Source organism: Chinchilla lanigera, unplaced genomic scaffold, assembly GCF_000276665.1.
Source record: "Chinchilla lanigera isolate Chin_1 unplaced genomic scaffold, ChiLan1.0 scaffold00064, whole genome shotgun sequence".
Lineage (NCBI taxonomy): Eukaryota > Metazoa > Chordata > Mammalia > Rodentia > Chinchillidae > Chinchilla > Chinchilla lanigera.
The window spans coordinates 13,361,249-13,369,578 of NW_004955465.1; the positions used below are offsets into that span (position 1 = coordinate 13,361,249).

At 47.3% G+C, this 8,330-nt stretch overlaps 1 long non-coding RNA gene across 1 annotated transcript; it reads left to right on the forward strand.

Moving 5' to 3' along the window:
* Positions 1-1,726: 1,726 nt before the first annotated feature.
* Positions 1,727-6,304, forward strand: LOC106150114. The gene is made up of 3 exons (XR_001236733.1): positions 1,727-1,994; positions 2,133-2,340; positions 4,635-6,304. It is a non-coding gene; the product is annotated as an uncharacterized LOC106150114 (long non-coding RNA).
* Positions 6,305-8,330: the final 2,026 nt, after the last annotated feature.

An 8,330-nucleotide genomic window follows, 5' to 3' on the forward strand; every position in this document is an offset into this window, starting at 1 on the left:
TCAAAAACATCATTTGTGTCTAGTCTACTTTTACTGTAATATTTTGTAATGTGGCTTAGCCACCAAGGCCTGTCTCCTCCATTCATGCTGGTCTGTGGGACCTACTCTGGTTCCCAGCCTCGAAATGAGACGAACCTCTAAGGCACATGGCCATATCAAAGCATCAGGGGTGGTGTTTCTTGAAAACTCAGCTTGTGGGTTTGTCAGTTGGAAGTAACAGTCACTCAGAGTCACATGACTGGTGTGAGACTTAGAATGCCTCGTGAATTCTGCATTGTGCACTTTTGCTTCTCTGGAGCCATTTGTTCTACTGGCTCTCCTCCGTCTGGGTCTCTGTCTTGGTCTTTGTCTCTGTCTCTCTTTAAATTTTAAAATAATCTTCATATTTTACTTTATCTTTAATTGATATACGTAAAAAAAGTTGTAGACATTAGTGGGATATTATGTGATATTTCAGAACATATATGCACTCTATAACGTTTAAATCCGGTTATAGTTAAACCTATCTCCTCAAGCATGGTATCTTTACAGAAGATATTGCAAACCCTTTTGTAATGGTTGATACATTGTGTCAGCTTGAGAAGCTGAGAAGTTTAAGCAGCTCAGCAGGGGGCCAGGGGCCTCACTTTGTAAACATCCTCATCGGGTGAAGAGGACAGGGAGAGGGTATGAGTGCTACGCCTGCCCTAGGAGGTGGTAGCCTGCTTACAGTATGAGAGGAAAAGAGGCTTGTTCTCCGCTTTTGCTCTTGCTGCTTTTGCTGTCATCTGCCGCCTTGTTGCTCCTGTGCCCCGCCACCCTGCTGTGGAGCCGGCGGAGCATGGACTGAAACCTCCACAGACTGTGAGCTAAATAAACCTTTCCTTCCTTAGTTCTGGGTGTCAGGTATTTTGTCTCAGCCACGAGAGAAAAGTAAGTAACACATCTTCCTTCTAGCTTTTTTTTTTTTCTTGTGGGGGGGATTTTCTCCGGTACCGGGAACTGAACTCATGACCTTGCGCTTTCCAGGCAGGCGCTTTGCCGCTGAGCTAAATCCCCAGCCCCCCCTTCTAGCTTTTTCAAAGGTATCGATGCAGTTGTTGCTAGTAATGACCGCGCTGTGCAGTACCGCACCAGACCTTCTTCCTCTCGTGACGGAGCACCTGTTTGCCAACCTTTCCCCCGCCTTTGGCTCCACACCTTTGTTCTGTCCAGGCAGACCAAGCAAGTCTTCCTTTGTAACTGGACCTGCACAGCAGCCCAGCCTAATTTCCCTCTCTGGAGGCAGCTGCCCTGGAAAGGCCCTGGGAAGGGTGGCCTGTATAGCAGCTTGCAGGAGAGTCCATGAGGGGGAGGGTCCAAAACAGAATTTGGAAGGTTGATGTGAATACTATGTATTTATTTGAAATGTGAAAGATCTGAGACACTTTATACTCATAAAACAACCTCAGAGTTCAGCCCATACCGTGTTGACTGTGGTATTTTCCTCGTTTTTTCTTGTAGGAGGTATTGGTCATGCTAGGAACGCTGAGGGATGAAAAATATAACAAGAACGAGATAAAAAGTCCCACAGTGAAAGACTTCGTTTTCTGTAGAGAAAAAAAGCCATAGTTTTAAAAAGAATGTTGGATAATAGTGAATGTTGGGGAGAAAAACATAACAGAAAAAAGACGGAACAGTTTTGTGTTTTCCATCCTAAATGACAGTCACAGAATGCCCACCAGGCACGTGAGACTGGAAGGGGAGAGCGCCTGGGGAGACGGCCCGGGGAGGAAACCAGGAGGGGTGGGCCCGGGGGGAGGAGGAGGAGCCGGTCTGGGCCTGCGCTCTACAGAGCGTGGGGACGTCAAAGGCTCGAAGGCGGTGAGCATTCCGGGTTGTGCCGTCCTAGGTTCGGAATTCTCAGTGCCTTGCGAGGGTGTGCTTGGCTGTGAGTTCTCGTCAGATCTGGGGCTTCAAAGGAGTCGTGTGTAAGGCGTGCGATCTGCGTCTTCTCACTTTGCTCAAGCACCCAGGTGAAGAACAAGGAGACAGGCGCTGGGCGGAGCCAGGGCCTCGGATTCGGGAGAAGCCCAGGTTCCTGCGCTCTGTGTCAACACATGAGCTCCCAGCCATTCATCCCCAGTGAGAGTTGCCTTTTGTTTTTCTCGAAGGTGAGGTCTCGCACCCGGAGCCAGGCGGGTCCACAGGAGGTGCCAGTGGGCGTGTGGCTTCCGAGCTGAGACAGCAGAACAGGGATGGGCCACCTCGAGCAGGAGCTCTGGGCCTGGAAGCCTGTGACTGGGGGCCTGGGCTGTGACCTCGGGAGATCCTGGGCCACCAGAAGAGCCGCTTCCAGGTGCTGGGCACTCAAGGCCCCTGGTCAGTAGCAAACTTTTCTGTGTAAGCTGCTAAAGATCGGGGTAGTGTGTTCTCTGCTCAGCAGCTCTGCACATCCACTGAGTCGCAGCAGCTCGCTCTTTCAGGGTTGACTTTGTTCAGCCTCTTCCAAGAATCTCCCAGATGGTCACTATGCAGAAGTTCACGCTCCCCTATAGCAGTTTCAGTGAATGCTAAGGACAATTTCTATATTCACATAATAACTGTTATCTATAATTGATAAAGTTCATATAAAATAAAACTAGACCTCTGTTTTAACATTGATGATTTTATGTTACTGTAGTGTTCAAACTTCCACCTTTACCATGGTGTTTTTCGTAACGGGAGGTGAGTGCAACCTATATTATTGTTAATCTTTTTCTTTAGCCCTACTCTTTATAAAATCTAATCAATTTACTTTAAAGAACTTTATTTTACTGAGAATTTCTACATCTGACCATAAACAGGGTGAGGATAAAACAATATAAAATATAACATTTATTTATTTATTTATTTGGGGCTTTTCTGTTTTTTGAGATAGGGTCTTGCTATGTAGTACAGGCTGGCCTTGAACTCGTTGTGTAGCCAAGGCTGGCCTCGAACTTGATACAGGAAAATAAAAACTCCCAACCTGAATGATATCTGGGATGAGTTCGTGTTCTCTAAAATCGAAGAATGAATTTTAGGAACAACAAAGGTTAAGAGCAGAATATATTTATTGAGGGAAAGAAAAGAAAGCTTCTGTCCAAGAGAGGGACGGAAGAGGGCCCGAGTGGGTTGCTAAGGACCTTGCCCTTCCCAGGGACTTTATAGAGCAAAACACTGAGGTGAGGTGGGTCTAAGGTAGGGGGAAAATGGGAAATTACAAGATGGGCCTGAGCTGAAACAAAACTATGGTCAGCCAATACGATTACAAGTATAATAGTTCAGGTAAAGTTGAGTAAACTGGGATCAAATGGGGAAGCGAGTCATGTAGCAAACAGGCATGAACACAGAAGAGGGGCCTTTCCTGTAGGGGGTTGGGCTAGTGATTCTTTGTGGCTTTTTGAAGGGGGTTGTTACCTATTTAGAATATCAAGGGGCTGGGGATATAGCTCGGTGGCATAAGCGCCTGCCTGGCAAGCACAAGTTCCTGAGTTCAATCCCCAGTACCCCAAAAAAGAAAAAAAAGTCAGTCCCTGATGTTCATACCTAGAGAGGCATGTGGGTACGTTTGTTCAGTTCTTTGTCTTGAGGTCTGGCCCACAGGTATCTTATCTTGTCTTTCATGTTGGCTCCTTTAAGGGCCTGGCCCTGTCTGACTGCCTTTAATATTTCTAACTCAGCTGCCTATAACAAACTCATGGGAACCCTCCTGCCTCAGCATCCAGAGTACTAGGATTACAAGTGTGTGCCACCACCATACCTGGTGTAAAGCAAAATTATTTAATTCTAGTTATGTGCTGTTTGCTGTCTGCTACTCTGAGTCTGAGGTTTGTTGTTGCTCTTTTTAAAAAAAAGAGAAAAGAGAGATTAGTGTTAGAAAGGCCTCTGAGACGTGCCAGCACTAAACTCTCACTTTGCCAGTAACTCCGTCCTAAGTGATTAAAAAGAAAAAAAGAAAGAATGATAGTCGGACTCGGCTCCAACATTTCACACGAAGTTGTTGCCGACTGTGCAGATGGGAACGCGCTGGTCCACAGTGAGCAGGCGGGTACCGGAAGCCCGGCCTCCCGCCCGCCAGGCCCCTGCACCAGCTCGGGCTCAGACTGCGACGGCCCACACGGTTCAAGCGCATGTGGCCGTGGGCAGCAAGCTGGCCTCAGATGCGGGACATGCGGCCTGCGGGCTCTGCTTGGAGCTGAGGCACTGGGTCGGTAGTGTGAGTCCAGCTGCGACTGTGACGACCAAGATAGTGACGATGGAAAACTGGCTCCTCTCACCTGTAAAATTTGCCGTGACAAGGGGTCGACCCAAAGCCTTCCTGACACTTGCAGGAGCCAGGGAGAAGGTGACACCAGGCTGAGGCCCAGCAGGAGCCAGGGGAAGGGGAGGTGGCAGTGGGTAGCAGGAAGTGGCTCCCGGACTGGCCCTCCCCGCCCCGAACCTCTACGCCATCACTGCCGAGGCTGTCTTCTTTCTCACCCTCTTCACTCTGCTCTTCTGCCAAGTTAGTCTCTACAGTGTCACTGTTCTCGTTAAAGACCCTTTCCCAAATAATGTTTGTCTTCCACCCAAAAACATCAGGCTCCAGGAGAAGCAAGCCCTGGATCCTGCCTGGAGCCCGCATGCGCACGGACTCCATTCCTGTCCTGCAGGTTTGGTACAGTGTCTTGGTGAAAAGGACACAGGGGCTGAAAATTAATTCTCCAGATATCTGGGAGTGGTTCCCCATGATGAGCAGCTGCAGTGCGCCTCCTGTCTCCCTAGTGTGTCCTGGCTCAGTGTCTGTCACTTCCCCATCAGAGGAATTCCTCAGCCTCTAAGTAACGGAAAGGTAAGTGGGGAGCCAGGTCGCCTCTGGCTGGGGACTAAGGCTTCCACACGGACGTGACTGTTGCAAAGGGAGAGTCCGAGGCCAGCCTGGAGGAAGCTATCGAGGGCGTTCTTCCCTGTGACCTGCATGGCACTGTGTTCTTTAGAACAGTTGAGTTCCTGCGTGCTCCTAAGGTCTCCGGGGCATGCAGGCGCTCCAGTGGCACGGGGGTGGCCAAACACTTGATCTCTGTCCTGTGTGTATTCTGTTCAGGTCGACGCTGATAGGAATCTCACGGCCACCACTTTGACCCAAAGTCAGGGTAACAGTGTCCCCACTGACAGTTTCCACAAAGGTCAAGCTGGCCTGAGAGTAGCTGCCAAGGAGGATTCCAAGCTGTGACCCTGTCCATCCCAAGCTAAACCCCATTCTGAATTGAGACCCGCGCTTTTCACAGGTCCACATGTGACTCAGGAAGGAGAACTTGCAGTTACCAAACTGGCCATGTGACCCCCCTGGCCTGCCTGGGGCAGAGGCCTCTGAGCTTTTCTTCTGGATGACTCGTCTCCACTGCTGCGGGCGGGCATTCCAGGACATCAGTGCATTCCTTGCTTTCTTCCAGCCGCTCCCAGCTTGACATGCCCACTACGAGCTTCTGCAATAATGTGATGTCTGTGTTGTCAGAGAACAGTGCCCAGCACTTACAGAGCATTCTGGAATCAGGTGGATTCTTGATTCATGTCTTTGGCCAGCCATGACCTTCACATACCTTGAAGTCAATCAAAGGTGAAAAATCTGATTGTCTGAGGATAGGGACAGCAGGCCGTAGGCATGAAAAAGGATAAAATAGGACCTCATTAAGCTTTATCTTAAAAATTAATACAAAACCTTAATAAAGGGAGTTTTTGTCTCTATAGGTAGGCTCTGCAGCTAGAACAATTAAAAAGGCAAAGGGGGAGAGAAAAGTTGGGCTGAGAGAGGAATTTATCAAAAATTTGAGTTAGCCCAAAGCAGCCAGAAACGTAACAGACAGGAAAACCAGCTCTTCACCCACTTGATAAAATGCAAGGGAGATAAAGGGCTGCCCTCAGGACTCTTAGTATGTCAGACACACACACGCACACATCCATACATGTGTATGTGCTTTTACTTTAACATCATTATATTACATCAGATATATATGTACATATTTTTTATTTAATCATTAAGTCTAAGGTGTTTTTTTATAAAGCCCCCCACCAGCACAAAGGGATAGAAACGAATCAACCAGCCAAAAGGAATGCAGCCCGACAGCCTAGGTTAGGATCAAAGATCGCCAAGAGAGCAAATCACGGCGACAACCTTCAGTTGCCCACACAGGAGATGGAGAAGATGCTAGTTCCTGAAAAAAGTGAGCTGAAGAAAAACTTGGTGCGTTTTCACTTTGGAGTACTCCCTGCTGGTCCACAGTAGCTGTCCTCTCTGTCTTTCCCCTTTCCCCACCTTCATTAAATCGTCTTCTTTTATTCTAAACTCTGCTTCTTTTGTTTGTTTGTTTTTGCTCACACCACGTTTTCCTGCGGAGCCGCGGCTCAGTGTTCACCTCAGTCCCGACCCCGAGCACAGAACCCAACTATTTTTACAGAAGGTGTCTCTCTCTGTATGGAATTTAATGTGAACTGAATTGTACACTAATGCGGTCATCCTAAAAAATCAACAAAAAATTACATTTTATTCCATTCAAATATCATTCAAAATTCATTAGCCTTTTCAAAAAATCATATCCTGGAGTCAGCTATGTTGGCCTTTGTTGCATTCAGGGTAATTCCAACAGAAATAAAAACATCCCATTATATTATGTCTTCTTATATAAGGCCCAAGCATTTACATCTTTTTTTTGTTATTGTTTTTATATTGGGTATCAAACTCAGGACTTTGTGCTTGTCAAGCAGGTGCTTATGCCACTGAGCTACATCCCCAGTCACAGCTCCTGCTGCTGCTCCTAAGGCTGCCTGGGGCTGCCCCTGTGCGTCTGAAACTTAAAAGTTCTCAGATGCTTACTTTTAGGGCCCAGTGGTCCGTTTTTACATTTCCTAATTTCTCCATTTAAAAAATTACTTTAAAAAAGCACGTCCTTGTACAGTGACCCCATAGGATATTGTTTCTTTTTGTTTTGTCTTTGTCTTTTTGAGACAGGGTCCTCACCATGCACTTCAGGCTGGCCTCGAACTCACTTTGTAGCCCAGGTTGGCCTTGAACTTGCAACAATCCTCCTGCCTCAGCCTAAAGAGTGCTGGAAATACAGGCACGTGCCACCACACCCAGAATATTGTTTAGGGTCGTTGTTCCCTCCTATGTCAGGGATTTTACACACACTTGTCCCCACCAGCTCAGCTCACATGGTTTTGCCTTGTAAGGACTGTGATAAAAGCTCCAAAGTTTAAGTACTTACATTTACTGACCCCTTGGAATACCTACAGCTGTATGTTCTACTCTGTAAGAGTCAATAGATTTTTTCTTTTTTTCTTTTTTTGAGACAGTGTCTTGGTACATAGTTGAGGCTGGCCTCGAACCCTCCTGTCTCAAGTTCCTGAGCACTGGGATTATAAGCATGTAAGATCACGCCTGGCGATAGAAGTATTTTAATCATTATTCAAGTGTGGGTTGAGTTTCATTTTGATTTGTTTTCCATTTTGCTGCCACTCCTCTCTGCCTCTTGCCGTCTCCCAGGAGGAATCACCTTCGTCATTTGATGACAGAAGCAAAATGGCCAACCTCTGAAAGACAAGCTGACAAGTAGCAGGAAATGGATGAACTGCTCGGCTGCAGAAAACACATATTTGGGATGGCTTGGAAGTTTGTGGATGAAAAGATACACATGGCCCCACCTAAAATATAACTCAGCAAAGTCGTGACATAATGTCACGTGCCCAGGACGATGTCATCACTGAAGGGTGGCACAGTGTAGGGCACCTAGAAAGCAGTGACTCAGAGCTCAGCTCCGTCCCGCGTTGCTGACTGTCTGCACGGCCGGGTGCACAGAGTTTCCAATAAAGAAGACGAAGGAGCCTAGGTGCCAGAGGGTCACTAATCCTGGCAACCGCATGGGGCTGGGGAAATGTCCTAGATCAGGGTGTGGCTCTTGTTTCTATGTTCCACTGTGTTCCTTTCTATTCTACACCTTATTCTTTAGGAAAAAGTATTGGGGGCAAGTTACATGAATTTTGGGAGCTACCAGGCATACATTTTAGTGTGATCTAAACTATCCCCCAAAGTCCCAAGTGTTCAGAAGGTGAGTGGATCATGGGGTGCTACTGTCTTCCTGGATTCACCCAGGACCCAGCCAGCTGTAGGCTGAGCCCTTGAAGAAACATGGGCCCAAGTAAACCTCTGCTTTAACTGGCAAGTGTCAGGTAACTTTTTCCGGATGACAGAAAAGTGATTAAGGCACAGTGACAACTCTAAAGTAATATCCTAGTTTGAATCAGCTCCAAACAATTCCCAAGGCTGATTGATTAGCAATGGACTAAAGTTATTAAGATTATTTTAGCAAACAGAT